General features: G+C 41.8%; 1 protein-coding gene across 1 annotated transcript in view; it reads right to left on the bottom strand.

The window, feature by feature from the left end:
* Nucleotides 1-16,449, bottom strand: part of LOC124613061 — a 614,428-nt gene that overhangs the window by 393,131 nt on the left and 204,848 nt on the right. The window lies entirely within an intron of this gene.

Below are 16,449 nucleotides of genomic sequence, written 5' to 3'. Positions count from 1 at the left end.
TAAATGATTATCTTAACATCGTCTTTAATTATTCTTGAGTAATTGCTTGGGCCTTCAACCGACAAAATACTTCAAGTTTTCTTAAGACGTTTTTCTGTTGTACTGTGTAAAGGATTACCTATAAAGAAATTTTTTTTTAAATTGGGCTTTCAGCCGAAGAATTAACTTGTGTTTTCCTTAATATGGCCTCTAGCCAGAATTTGTAAATGCTCTGCTTTTAAAGAATTTCCTTAGCTGATCTGAAATATTATTTCGGCCTTTAGCCGCGAAGATATTCTAATTTTACTTAAGTAAGGCTTACAGCCGTTACGCTAAATCCTGGTGTTTTAAAAGCAACCATTTAAATTTATTCTGGAGAAGTTACTTGAGCCCTCAGCCGTTAATTGATCTTTGTTGCTTGAAAAGAGGAGACTGTGCATTCGTTTGAGGAATAAAGTTGTGTGTGTTCTTCTATAACTAACAGTAATTGACCTTGGTCCCTTTCCACAACCTGATTCTCTCTGTCCTGCGAAGCCAGATTTCAAAATCTGTCACACAACTTGACTGGAAGAAGGGACTGACTGTATAAGGAATACTGATACCGATAGCAGTATTACATATACAAAGCTGCTTCTTTCATCCTGGACTGTGTTGCCTTTTTGAACTTATTAAACTGCCTCATGCCACAATTTTTAAATTAAAGATATTGCTATAGGCCCTATGTAGAAATGTTTTTCTTTTTTTTTCTTACTTGTGTAAGTTCCTGGAAAATTCAAAGAGAGCTTATTCCTGTTTCTATAACAATGGTTATGTGAGCTTCTGTCATGTTCATACCGCTTGAACTTGGTTTGGATAAGGGTGCGACAAACGTATAGGCCCTGGACGAATCACAAAAGCATTAGATGGCTTTTTTCTGCAAAGGAAAAATTCTTCTGGCGCCAGCAGAGATATCACAAGTCATTATATAATTGTTTACGTGAGTGTGGGAATAGGCATGGTAGGTAAGCAGTTGCTGTTTCACACTAGCACTTTTTTTTCTGATAAGATAAAATACAATGGAGATTTCGTTGCGTAAGTTATCCAATTGAGTATGCCAATTCAGTTACATGTCAGTGTGTGCACAGCAATGCGTCAGAACCCTCGCTACGACAGTAGCTAAATGCATGTTATAGGGAGAACACCCTACTATGTTTTACTATTATTTAATGTTAGCTTCTTTCTCAAACGTACAAAGTTTTATTGAACTGCTTGAGATTTTTTTTTATTATTTTATGACGCACTATTCACATATAGCAGTAGCAGAATAATCATGAGATTTCCACTTTATATATGTTCATTTTTCGTTGCCTATTTTAAAAGATAATAGAAATTTTGTCTTTCTGCTCGACAATACGCAGAAATATTAAATTACTTTACTGACATTTTGTAAAAGTTAAGTACGGATCTTTCTTTGTGTTTGCTACTCGTTTTTGTCTCTAAGATGAATCGAGATGCACCTCTAGATTTAGTGTGAGTTTATGTAAGGGTTTTGTGTAAACATTTTTAAATTTTAATGGTCCTACACTGGCGGAAAAGAACCATAACAACAGGGAGATGTGCGACATAAAGAGAAGTTGGGAAGCATCTTTCTACATCTGAAAGAAGATGTCTTCTCAGATTTCACGCATATAGCAAAAGAGGGCGCTATTGACGCCAAAATGAGTATGCAAATCAGGTTTGCTTTAAATACACGCTGGAACGATCGTGAGCGTTATATACCTTTGATATTGGACGTGGTGAATTGATATTGTTCAAAACTGCCTTGAAGATGACAAAGACACCATTATTAGTAACTTATCAGTTTTGGACAAGGTCGTATAATAGGGCTACGGGAAGCTGGATGTTCCTTCTGCGGTATTGAAGAAAGACTTAGCAGGAAAGTATCCGCTATCCAAGATTGCCGGCAGCAGTGATGACGAAAATCTACGGTCGGAAGAATTCGGGGCCCCGGACGGCCACGTGGCACTACCGACAGTGCAGACCATCGTGTTCGTCATGTGCCTCTGGCGCTGGCTCCAAACCATCATTTGCGACAACAGTGGCGTCAAGCGGGAGCTCAGACGAGGGCATGGTGGAAGTCTGTTGTGTTTCCAGATGAAAGCTGGTTCTGCCTCGATGGCAGTGATGGCCGTGTGTTGGTTAGGAGGAGGGCAACGAAGGTTTGCAATCATCCTGCAACAACTTGAGTTATCGTCTAGAGTACAATTTCGTATGACAGCGGGAGCACTCGCATACCCTGACTGCAATTTGTAAGTCAGTCTGGTAATTCGAACTGTTCTACTGGCATTCATTAACAGCGTTCCATGGAATATTTTCATTGGGATAATGCTCACCCACATACCCCACTTGTAAGCCAATATGCTCTACAGATGGTTGACATGTTGCCTTGGTCTGCTCGATCACCAGATCTGTCTCCAAGCGAGGACAAAAAAATTGTTCAAATGGTTCTGAGCAGTATGGGACTTAACTTCTGAGGTCATCAGTCCCCTATAACTTAGAACTACTTAATCCTAACTAACCTAAGGACATCACACACATCCATGCCCGAGACAGGATTTGAAACTGGGACGATAGCGGTCGCGCGGTTCCGGATTGTAGCGCCTAAAACCGCTCGGCCACCCCATGCCGGTCAACCAAGGAAATATGGGACATACAACGCATGCACGTTTGCATGCTTGCATTCAACATTCTGACTGTTTCATGGGGTATTAATGTACCAGCATCTCAAATTTGTAACGGCTTACCACGCGCTTACATTAACCATTAACTTGGCAGTGTTGACTACTTACATACGTTAACTAGAGAACTACATTCCTGAAATTTTATTACTGTAGATTAATTATTTTTTGGAATTGCGACTTTTTTCCAGTGTATATTTACTATGATGCGTAATGGCCAGATAACGTGTTGATGTTATTGCTACAGTGAACATCGTTTCCTGTCTTTAATTTCATGCCTTAAATGACTTTTCACTTAAGCAATTGTGTATTATTTTGCCTCAAATGATTTTTGGCAATCAAGGTTGAGGATACATCTATTAAATTACTTTAGTTCATTACAGCAATGAAGTGCTAGATACGGATATACGTTAAATGCAACAAAGGTTTGCTCACTTTTCATTTACTAGGGTGATGTAAGATATATGTGCCTTCCACAAATCCCAGTACTAAATTTATTACATTATGTAGCTATAAATCTGGGATCTGTTCACTTTTTTTAAGTTAGATAATGCTGTGTTCTTTGCTTAAGTACATCACTGTTTGTTTGCGACCTCCAAAAAATGTTCAAATCCGTGTGAAATCTTACGGGACTTAACTGCTAAGGTCATCAGTCCCTAAGCTTACACACTACTTATCCTAAATTATCCTAAGGACAAACACACACACCCATGCCCGAGGCAAGACTCGAACCTCCGCCGGGACTAGCCGCACAGACCATGACTGTAGCGAATTAGACCGCTCGGCTAATCCCGCGCGGCTGCGACCTTAACAGTCAGCCTTAGAATAGGACGTAAATTGTCTACAATGATTTGTAAGGATGAAATAATAATGGAATCCAGAGCTTCAGCTGCTTACTGGCGTTGATAAATACCAACGGGGACTATTGAAAAATTTGTAAGGAAGTCAGTATATTAGTGGCACACAGCCTTCAAGGATATTGATAACTGTCACGAAGGATATTTAGTAGGAATGAGAAGAACGATCGTTGTTGGCAGCATACTGTTAACAGTTTACAACTCTGATCCCAAGCTCTGGTCCTATTGTCCTTTGGGCTGAGCACTGTTACGGTCGCCAGTCTGTTAGCTCCTCGTCTGTTAAGTACTTGCTGGATGATATTCTGATATTCCTCCTATCACAATAGCAGTATATGGAGCGAACTCATAAACTTTAATAGACGATCGCATGAAATCAGGAAGAAGTCTTCTCCATGCAATGTGATAAGTACACAGTTCTTCGCAACACGTCCTGCAAATGACGTTGCACCTTATCCCTGAGATACGGAGTCTATCCCAGTGTGAAACGATTTCCGGTTAACGGTAAGGCATTCTCCATTCTCCCGCCACGATCCAATGTAGCCCTGGTGTGCATTAGAGAGGATCCCAGTTTCGGCTAGTTGGTGGTACTATGTACTTACACGGCTCTCTTCATGGCGCTGGACTAGCCGCGAAACTCTCGTCCCTATCTGCGCTGCAGGCCATTGTCTTCGTCTGCAATTACGGAGCAGGAAGACGGCGAAGGGGTCTTATCTAGAGGTGGAGTGCTCTCCGTGTATCTAGACGAACCAAGTTACATCATTTTCCAGTGACGCTACATTGTTCATTGTTCGAGGGATTTTCAGATGTTAGCACTGTACATGTCCAAAATTATCATATATTACAAGACTACAAAGACGTACAGTCAACTGACGAATAACTCCACCCTAAGTTCATTGATGGATCCATGGCTTGTACTAAACCATTACAAATTCAGCCAAGTTACGCGTATTGATAAATGAGCCACAACTTCACCAGTTCTTCCACGGCAGCGTAACTCAGGCTCTTTTAGGTGAAATTAATTAAGCAGCACCTCCGTATACGTCGACAGGTTGTCTCATTCTTCTAAGGCGTCAGCTTATCATCTTATTTTAACCATTGCAGTAACCTGTTCATTCCTGTACACAGCATATCCAATACTCTAGATATATTCTTCGCTCATCGAAGACGACAATATGTAATGTGGACATCTACATACACAACTACGTCATTACTACGCAAGGAAAGAACAGTTGTTGTTAAGCCTTCGTGTAAGGTGAAATCTTACGAACACCTTCACAGCCACACCGAGCGAGGTGGCGCAGTGATTAGACACTGGACTCGCATTCGGGAGGACGACGGTGCAATCCCGCGTCCGGCCATCCTGATTTAGGTTTTCCGTGATTTCCCTAAATCACTCCAGGCAAATGCCGGGATGGTTCCTCTGAAAGGGCACGGCCGACTTCCTTCCCCATCCTTCCCTAATCCGATGAGACCGATGACCACGCTGTCTGGTCTCCTTCCCCAAACCAACCAACCAACCAACCAACCTTCACAGGCTCTACGTGAGATATACGCAGGAGAATCCAGTTGATTCTTCTAGGAACGTACGCCCTCGGAATTTTAACAGTATTTTACGCCGTGATGTATAACGCCACCCTTAGACCGTCTGCCATTGGAGTGCGATGAGCATCTCTCTGAACTTCTTTTTGCGCCTGCTACGTGAATTTGTGACGAGATGCGCTGCTCCTTTTTTTCGTGGACTACACTTCCTAAGAATTCTTCCAGTGAATCTGATAAATGAATTACATGCGAGTAATTTTACAAGGTCGCTGCACATTAAATCACACCGTACGCGTACTACAAGATGTTTTTTGGGTGTGACCGCTATCAGTCGTATTTGTGCAATCGTGTGCCAATACAATAACGGGGCTTTCTATTTACGCACAGTAGGTTACATTTGTTCACTTGACTCTCAACTACCAGTCCCTACACTACGTGTCGATTGTCTGTAAGTCGTCATGTACACACATCCAAAAAGTTTGCTTCACCCCAGTTCCCAGAACTCCTGAAGATAGATATTGACTGTGGTTATTGTATCACAGGCACAGTTCCTTTGACTGTTCAGAGGTGTCATTAAACTCACCATAGCTGGCCGAAGTGGCCGTGAGGTTAAAGGCGCTGCAGTCTGGAACCGCAAGACCGCTACGGTCGCAGGTTCGAATCCTGCCTCGGGCATGGATATTTGTGATCTCCTTAGGTTAGTTAGGTTTAACTAGTTCTAAGTTCTAGGGGACTAATGACCTCAGCAGTTGAGTCCCATAGTGCTCAGAACCATTTGAACCATTTGAAACTCACCATAAGATGCAAACAACCATGCATAAGCAGCGCCTATTCGAGAGAGGGGTTCCGACAGCCTATCAGTTCCAGTCATTCCACCAGGAACAAGGTACACGGCTCGTGTTGTCTGTAGTTCAACCATGCTTGACGGTCAATACCGCGGTTCGATCGCGTCAGCATTGTCACCTTGTGCCAGGAAGGGATCTCAACAAGGGAAATGTCCAGGCGGCTCGGAGTAAACATAAGGGATGTTGTTCGGAAATGGAGGAGATACAGAGAGACAGAAACTATCAATGACATGTCTTGCTCAGGCCGCCCAAGGGCTACTACTGCAGTGCATGACGGCAAACTACAGATTATGGCTTGGAGGAACCCTAAAAGCAATGCCAACATGTTGAATAATGCTTTTAGTGCAGCCACAGGACGTCGTGTTATGACTCAGTGTGCGCAGTAGGCTGCATGACGCGCAACTTCACTCTCGACTTCGATGGCGAGGTCCATCTTTGCAATCACGACAACACGTAACGCGTTACAGATAGGCCCAACAATATGCCAAATGTACCGATCAGGATTGGCATCACGTTCTCTTCACCGATGAGTGTCGCATATGCCATAAACCAGACAATCGTCAGAGACGTGTTAGGAGGCAACCCAGTCAGGCTGAACGTCTTAGACACGCTGTCCACCGAGTGCAGCAAGATCGAGGTTCCCTGGTGATTTGAGGTGGCATTATGTGAGACTGACATACGCCGCTGGTGATCATGGAAGGCACCGTAACATCTGTACGATACGTGAATGCTATTCTCCGACCGATAGTGCAACCATATCGACAGCATATTGGCGAGGCGTTCGTCTTCACGGACGACAATTCATGCCCACTTTGTGTACATCGTGGGAATGTCTTCCTTCAGGATAACGACATCGCTCGACTAGAGGCCAGCATGTTCTCTAGACATGGACCCTATCGAACATACCTGGAATAGATTGAAAAGGGCTGTTTATGGACGATGTGACCGAACAACCATTCTGATGGATCTACGGCCGTTGAGGAGTGGGACACTCTAGAACAACAGTGCCTTGATGAACTTGTTGATAATATGCCATGGCGAATACAGGCATGCATAAATGCAGGAGGACATGCTACTTTCTATTAGAGGTGCCAGTGTGTACAGAGGGTCTCGCTGTATGATCGTACAACAAGTAATTTGTGGTTTTCATGAGCAATATAAAGGGCGGAAAAGATGTTCATGTTTATCACTATTCCAATTTTCTCTTCTGGTTCCGGAACTCTTGGAACCGAGGTGATGCAAAACTTTTTTGATGTGTGTATTTCGCTACAATTTTCTAGCAGTGCGAATTTCCTGAATATGGCAAACCAGAAAACGCAAGCGGTCAAGACTGACTTCCCAAACTACTTTGGAGGGAATGGTGTTGGTGACTTACACCTAGATAGCACACAGAGACCTAGATGTAAATCAGGCAAAAATAAGTCTGGCAGACAATATCAAGTGCTTAGTAAAGTGGACGACATCAACCATGCCTCGGAAAGAATTATAAACTTCTAGAATCACCATCATTGACGTAGTACATCTCCTGGAGAAAGGAGCTACAACGAACGGTCCGTCTCGCTTAATGCCAAGATCAGACACATCTATACAGTCGTTCAGCCATTAGCTCCGCACGCAGCAGAATACCTTTCTATCAATACGAAGTCCGCCCCGGTAGCTGAGTGGTCAGCGTGACAGACTGTCAATCCTAAGGGACCGGGTTCGATTCCCGGTTGGGTCGGAAATTTTCTCCGCTCAGGGACTGGGTGTTGTGTTGTCCTAATCATCATTTCATCCCCATCGACACGCAAGTCGCCGAAGTGGCGTCAAATCGAAAGACCTGCACCAGGCGAACGGTCTACCCGACGGGAGGCCCTAGCCACACGACATTTCCATTTCATCAATACGAAGGTCTAAAATAGGTGTTACAAGGCAGAGGAAGATATAAGGCCCGATAAATGCGACTGATGGGTAGGGAAGATGAAATAGCACGGAACTGAACTTCCAAGTTGAAAGCGTGTCAGACACCATGCGAAGGAGACGATTTCTATGGCCACACTACTCGAAGTAAAGGCATCGAGTAGATTTTTATATACATACTTTCTGTAGCAAGTAACGTAGTGCTTCTGTTTCACTGAGGTTGAAAGGGCTCTTAAGGGCTCGATCATTTCAAAAGAAACTAGCAACCTAACAGACTTTCCAAGAAACGTGAAGGTTGACAACTGACAAAGCACAGACTGGAGAAAGAAAGAGAAAAAGTAGGCCTTCAGAAAATAATTTCAGAAATAGTGGGTTTAGGTTAAACCGCTATGAAATAAACAGTAGAAACAAAGCTGTAGGAATCGAAATAGCAACTGACAATCACTATCTAATATCAACAAAGAAACACCTACGTGATGTTCTGCAACCGATTCGTGATTAAATTAATAAAAGTTGCAGTGAGTATTTCCTTTTTTACATTATTGCCATTTTCTGTACTTCACCGACAGAGAATTCAGTTAACAGGTGCAACTTGTTTACACTGCGTAAATATTTGCATTACTAAATTCATATTCTGATTTTAATCTTTAAATTCTTCCCTTTTAGTATCTGCTAAGGTCCAGAAAACATTTCTACAGACAAGCGAAGAATTATTTTAATTGTATTATAACTGCGTACATTTCATGTGAAAATCAGCTCCTTCTGAAGTTTGTAACAGCGCATCGCTAATAGGGATACTTAGATTCTAACACTGTCACATACAGTTTTTTTATGTTTAACTTCCTTGTAATGTGGTGCATTCGAGTAACACTTGAATCTTCAGGTCACTTCGAAACAGACCACAGGCTATTTAAAGAAAAATGGTTCAAATGGCTCTGAGCACTATGGGACTTAACTTCTCAGGTCATCAGTCCCCTATAACTTAGAACTACTTAAACTTAACTAACCTAAGGACATCACACACATCCATGTCCGAGGCAGGATTCAAAACTGCGACCGTAGTGGTTGCGCGGTTCCAGACTGTAGCGCCTAGAACCGCATGGCCACTCCGGCCGGCCAGGCTATTTAAAATAGGGTTCCAAAAGCGGCTGTTTATATCATAAGCGGCCGAGGCGAAGCGTTACATCATTACTGAATGAGTTGTACACCTTATTTTTGGTCTGATATCTGATGCATGATGTAACTGTATGAACATTCTTTGACGCAGTAATTATGTGGGAAGAGACGTACGTATATCACGGCTGTTAATTTATTGTTGTTATCATAATTAATTTCCTCTGTGTAGTAACATTATTTGTATATAATGTATATAAATTGGTCAGAAGAACATCGACATGAATATCACGCAAATTATTCGATATTACTAGCAATAATTGCGAAATTAAAGTTTCTATACTTTCAAATTTTTTTAGCCATTTGTACAAGCAGAGCAATATTTGTCATTTGCCTATTTTTAATTATCTATCAATTCGTTCGACTGTTATCGTTTAAAATCTAACGAGAAACCACATAGATGGTGAAAAAATTTCGTGCCTTAAAAATATACATCGTCAGAGTGTGAAATACTAAATTTGAATCTTGGTTGTAGATTAGTTATTGCAGTTTTCGAAGGAAGGAAAATGAAGCACACTCAATCAACAACGAAGCGAAAGATGGTTTTAATTCCTTCCAGAATTATTTCTTAGATTTCTCATATTTGATACGTTAGATTATAACGATTATACTTAATTTCAGCCGGGCGGGATGGCCGAGCGATTCTAGGCGCTTCAGTCTGGAAGCAAGCGACTGCTACGGCCGCAGGTTCGCATCCTGCCTCGGGCATGGATGTGTGTGATGTTCTTAGGTTAGTTAAGTTTAAGTAGTTGTAAGTTCTGGGGGACTGATGGCCTCAGATGTTAAGTCCCATAGTGCTCAGAGCCATTTGAACTTAATATCACAGGCATTACTTTCACTATCATCACCTGCTGGTCAAATGGTTTTTCTCGCACAATGGTAAAATGCCTTATTCATGTGGACGCTGTGAGGCTATGGTGAAGTTAGTGAGTAAATACTCTGTATTTATTTCACTAGGTATATTTTCCGCTGTTACAAGGTTGTTACTTCCAGTTTTTAAAATATCTTTTCTTATGCTCTATATTTTATGCCACAGATTTAATTATGGTGTTCTCCCCAAACCCGTCATGGAATGACATATCAGATTATTTACGATCAAGTCAAGTACTTTACCATTTGAAGTTAATATCACCGCAAATCTCCTTACAAGCTCTTTGTGTAAAGTGACAAGCCTAGGAGACAAAGATCTTTTACAAATTAGCCGATAATGGTGTTGCAAGTCACCTTCCGCTACCTGTTCACTTGAAACATTGAGTGTTATTGACAGAAAATACCACTTTAACTCCATGTTTCAAGTTTTTCAGGACTTTGTCTTTGTTGCTCACAAGCGTCATCTATCCGAATCGTGTGGCTGAAGGATATCGCTTCAGCTACGAAACTTGCATCGCGGTTTCCTGTCAGAAAGTTCACATTACACAGTAACTGACGACATTTCGTACAGTGCATATGAATTAATATCTGATGTTCCCCAAGGAAGCTTGTAGATCCTTTGCTGTTCGCGGTCTATATCAACAGTCTGTGACAATCTCACCTACCATCTTCAATAGTTCGCGATGATTTCATTCTCTATCGTCTAGTGGATTCAACAGGCTAAAATGAACGCGAAAATTATTAAAGTACTTGAATGGTTCAAAATGGGACAACTGACGCTGAACAATAAAAATTAGGAAATCCACATGAACACTAAAATAATTTCATTGAATTTCTGTTAGACGATGAACGATAGAAATTTAAAGACTGTCGAGTTATTGAATTGCAGGGTCGTTAGTGATGAGTAGGTTTAAGTTCGAACCATACCGTAGATTGTTTGCAGGGAACCAAATAAAACACAGCAATTTGTTAGTGATAGACTTAATGGTGCAACAAATTCATTAAGGAAACAGATAATACTAAGCTTGTCCCGACTGTTCTGCCCTGTTACTGCGCAGTATGGGACTCTTGCCACAGATTATCAGCAAAAAGCATTTAAAAGATGGGTTTCATGTTATCACGAAGTTAAAGCGAGTGTGTAACGAATATAGGTGAGGTGTTGTGGCTACAAATAAATTGTAGAATATTTTTCATTGTGGCGAAATGTTTCCACGCAATTCCAATCGATACCTCTCCACTATGAATATCAAAATATTTACTGTATCCCAAACACCTAAAGTTAAATGAACATCACGATCAAGTACGAGAAATTATAGCTCGCTCCGAGTGATTTCAACACGCTATTCGAGTGATGTAATTTGGAAGTGGTACCTCCAACCCTGTGCTTCCAATTATGTGTAGGCGACGTGTAATCTCGTAAATTCAGATGCAGAAGTAGATGAGGAAGTGGATTTAGAACTACTGAGCTCGGTGTATGGTGGAGTTTTCAGATATCATATACAAATCCGTGGCGTCTGTTCATTTGGAGATGTCCGAAAGAACAGACACCACCCATTCATGTAATTGTTTCGCATTGATTCGATGGGCGATGATTCCTCGACCTTCATAGCGGACGCAAATTTCGTTCGGCCTCCAGCGTGAATATAAAAACTATGAAGCATTGAGGCCCCATGATTCGACACGAAGTCCATATGCTCCCCCAACTTCAACTACAAAGTAGGTAACACGTCAGTTTCAAAGTCGCTTGCAGGTTATAGATTAATGTTAGTTCTTGAATATTGGCTTCTTTAGTTTTTCTGTAATATTGGTCTGGCATAGGACTCTCGATCTTGAGAGCACTGACGGGTAGCCTGCATTCCTCCCCGGTACACCTATGACGCTAAGGAAGTTCCTAACTGTGTGTGTAACTGCTCTCATTGCAGCTCATAACTAACTCAGTAACACATAAAAACTGATGAGATCTGTTGATATCAGAACAGTTTCTACTAGACACGTATGTATCATATTTAACGTGCATAGAAAACATGCGTACGACGTGTTAAGTTCATAGACAGGGCATTAGCATTCACACGGTTCCACAACATCGCTCGATTTGGTAATTGTTTTTCTCATTCAGACCTGTCGCCATAAAGTATTACAGTAGTCTTATTTCACACAAAAATAACGCGAATCAACGAATAGTAATGTTCGCGTCTACATTCCATCCTCCACTGCGCGACTGTACTCTGCATCACACGGCGTCAAATCGCATCTGTACTAGGATTGTGGGATATTCCCACACCACGTGTGGGGTCATTGTCTGGCAGAGATCGCTAGCGGCAAGATTACATATTTAGGAATGAAAGTAAATCTGTATCCTTACAACTATTAGAAAAAAAAGTGGACATAAGGAGTTCCAGATTGTGCGCTAGTGCCTACTTCACTGTCGTCATCCCCGTATTAACCAATTTTCTGCAGTTACTTTTCTGTTTCAGCGAGCTTGCCGTAGGGCCGTCGCTCGCTTGCACTGGAGGACTCCTCTTAAATCAAATTCCGCGCTCCATCTGAGGTACTACGGAACTTTACGAGTAAAATTAACTGATTAACTTGAAATTTAAGTCAACGGGAAATGCGAAGGTCAGATTCAGGTTTACTGCCGGTAGTTTTTCTCCTTTGAGATGTCTTAGTCAACTTCACAAGTTATGGCGGGGACACTCATATGGTACTGTTGCAATAAAATACAATAGTTAGAAAATTTTCACGGTAAGGATTTGTGTTTAATTACTTGTTTCCGTAACTTCCACATTCTTCAAGGCTACGGCTTCCAATATTACTGTCCTACTGCGATCAGACGGTAAAATAAAATATAATACTCAAACTGCACACAGTTATCATTAGATTAACAAAGCTGTCAGTGTACACCATCCAGAAACATTTTTCTGTCAATGGAAAATTGCTCTAATATTCATACGGAAACAAGGCTATAATTTTTCTTTCCACTAATGTAAAAATTTATTACATAGGCAATATGTCCTGATGGAAACATTTAATAGAAGATAGTCAACTGTGTAGATACTGGCAGCTTTCTCTAAAAGTGAAAAATGTAAATTAATAAAGATCAATAGGATGAAAAATTCCTGTAATGTTCTAATACGGTATTAGTGGTCTGCTGCTCGACACAGTCAGATTGTATAGAACTCTAGGAGTAACGGTGCAAAGCAACGAGTACGTGAAGTCTGTTGCAGGCATGGCGAATGTTAGGCTTCGGTTTATTGGGAGAATTACAGGGAAGTGTAGCTCATCTGTGTAGAAGACCGTGTAGAGAACACTTGTACGACTTATTCATTACTATTGCTCGAATTTTTTGAAACCTCACTCGGTAGCATTAAAGGAACATGTCAAAGTAGTAACACAGACATGTTTTTCTATGTTCGTTAGCTGTAGATTCGATAGACATGCGAGTATACCGGAAGTGATCCCATTAGGGAATAATACGTTGTTTCCGCGAATCACTGCTGATAACGGTGAGAGAACCGGCATTTTAGACAGGCCGCAGGTTGATCCTACTGCCACCAGCATAAATTGCCCGTAAGGACTGTGAAGACAAGAAAAGAGAGATCAGCGATAGCAGGAAGCGTTTGGACAGCCTTTTCTCGCTCGCTCCGTTTTCCAGTGAAACAGGAAAGGGAATGAGTAACATTGATACAAAGTACCCTCCACCATACGCCGAGTGGCGGCTTGCGGAATGTGTATGTAGATGTAGATGCCAAATGTGCTATACCTCCAAAGTATTCTTTGGTCAGTCACTTTTTGCAGGTTGTAACAGCCCATTTGATCCGACACAGGGCGGGCTTCGATGAACAGTGGAAAGGAATGGACAGCACTTAACACAGAATATGGGCTAAGGACAGCCAAAGAAAAGATTACGGCGATGAAGAGCAATACGAAGCAGAATAATGAGTTGCTTAACAGACAAATTAGGAACGACGCTGTAGCCTGAGAAGTGCAAGTAGGAATACACTGAATGGTCAAGATAAGGAAGTTCTCTGCTGCGGGCTGGCATAGATGAAATCTGCTATGGAATTCAACAAGAAGATAATCTGTCGCTGGATGGAAAAATTGCAAGGGAATAAATAGTAGGTACAAACAGATACTGGAACACGCTACACATTTTATAGAGGTTATTGGGCGTAGAGGTAGGGTGTGTGAAACGATGAATTTTAGGTGGTGAAAAACGCTTGAGTTAAAAGGAGAATGGCTCTGGTACGCAAAACAGTAACAGAGCAAGAAATAACAGATTACTGATGTAATTAGTTTTTTACTAGAATATGGAAATAGGATATTTTTTTATATCTTCATATAAGGAAAAGTAAAAACGGAAGTAATGTACTTAGCTACACTATGTGATCAAATGTATCCGGGCATCCCCAAAAACAAACATAAGCTTTTCACATTAGGTGCATTGTGCTGCCACCTACTGCCAGGTACTCCATACCAGCGACCTCAGTAGTCATTAGACATCATGAGAGTGCAGAATGGGGCGCTCCGCGGAACTCACGGACTTCGACCGTGGTCAGGTGACTGGGTGTCACTTGTGTCATTTGTCCGTAAGCGAGATTTCTACACTCCTAAACATCCCTAGGTCCACTGTTTCCGATGTGATAGTCAAGTGGAAACTTGAAGGGACACATACAGCACAGGAGCGCACAGGTCGCCCTCGACTGTTAACTGACAGAGACCGCCAACAGTTGAAGAGGGTCCTAATGTGTAATAGGCAGACATCTAACCAGATCATCACACATAAATTCAAAACTGCATCAAGATCCACTGCAAGTACTATGACAGTTGGGTGGGAAGTGAGAAAACTTGGATTTCATGGTCGAGCAGCTGCTCATAAGCCACACATCACGCCGGTAAATGCCAAACGACGCCTCGCTTCGTGTAAGGAGCGTAAAGATTGGACGATAGAACAGTGAAGAAACGTTGTGTGGCGTGAGAAATCACAGTATACAATGTATCGATCCTATGGCAGGGTGTGGGTATGGCGAATTCCAGGCGAACTTCAGCTGCCAGTGTGTGTAGCGCCAACAGTAAACTTCGGGGGCGGTGGTGTTACAGTACGGTCGTGTTTTCCATGGAGGGGCTTGCACCCCTAGTTGTTTTGCGTGGCACTATCACAGCACAGGCGTACATTGACGTTTTATGCACCTTCTTGCTTTCCACTGTTGAAGAGCAATTCGGTGATGGCGACTGCATCTTTCAAAACGATGGAGAACCTACTCATAATGCACGGCCGGTGGTGGCGTGGGTACACAACAACATTCCTGTACTGGACTGGCCTGCACAGAGTCCTGACTTGAATCCTGATTGAACGCATGCCTGCGAGATTGGAAGCTGCCGTCAAGGCTAAGGATGCGTCAACACCATATTGAAACCAGCATTGCCGATGGAGGGCGCCACGAACTTGTAAGCCCTTTTCAGCCAGATGTCCGGATACTTTTGAATATATGGGATATCATGACGTAGACTAAAAATCTATATTTACTCCCAACAGCTTTCCTTCTTAGATGCGCTGTGGTCGACATTATTGGCTATGGTGGGACACCGATATAAGGCTTTATCTTCATATCATTTATCGTAGTATGAACCTGTGTAAATTTTCTCATAAAAAGACCGTGAAGGTAAAATAAGAGAAATTCAAGTTCGTGAAAAGGATAACCAGCGCATCACCCGAGAATGGGAAAAGTAAAGGAAGAGGCGGCAGTGGCACACGAAGCACCCGCCACTATTCATGTAGTGCTGACCTTCGGAATTCATGTGCAAATATAGGTCTATCTTAATGGTATAAGGAATTAAACTACCACCTTAAAATCGACATAAAACTTCCTATGTAATATTCATTTCTTAATAGCTTTTATGCAGTCGATGCTCGAATTACACCACACATTGTCGAAATCTGTGAAGTAGTAAAGTCACTTTTAAAATTGTAGTTTTTTTGGACTGAATCTTTACAGTCGCTAAAGAAAAGAAAACCTCTAAAATTAATTAAAATTATCTGTGGGGAACTAATGTGAAGGTAAGCGGAAGGCATTTATAGAGGGCATACAACCTAAATTATCTTCGTTGCTGGGACCTTGAAAAGAGTTTTTGCGTGAGTGTTGATAATTAAAAATACACGGAAGAATGATAGGACACTTTTTTTTCACTAGCCGCTTATTTTTTATGACCCACCGTCTAATTTCTTATGGTGGGTCGTATGTTGCCAATTAGCCGCTGTGACTGGGTCCGGGGTCCGGAGTGACTGAAAGTAACACCACCCCGGCTCCCGTCCACACTCACACCGTTGCCCGGGGCCCACCACGTGGAGGCGGGCTCTATTTGTTTACATCCATACAAAATCAATGAAAGGACAATATTAGATAGCCTATTATTAAGAAATTGTTGTTATTAGTGTTCTTGCAATGATATAAAATCTAATTATTACATTTCTATGGAACACCAACTGATCTTTTCAGATATTGGGTTCTACAAGTTTTACTATTATTCTGTAGGTAATTCGTGTCAGTTTTTTGTATCTATATCTTATTACTC

This window comes from Schistocerca americana, chromosome 4 (genome assembly GCF_021461395.2).
Source record: "Schistocerca americana isolate TAMUIC-IGC-003095 chromosome 4, iqSchAmer2.1, whole genome shotgun sequence".
Classification (NCBI taxonomy): domain Eukaryota; kingdom Metazoa; phylum Arthropoda; class Insecta; order Orthoptera; family Acrididae; genus Schistocerca; species Schistocerca americana.
Note: the sequence above shows the minus strand (reverse complement) of the source record. Positions and strands in the feature narration are given on the sequence as shown.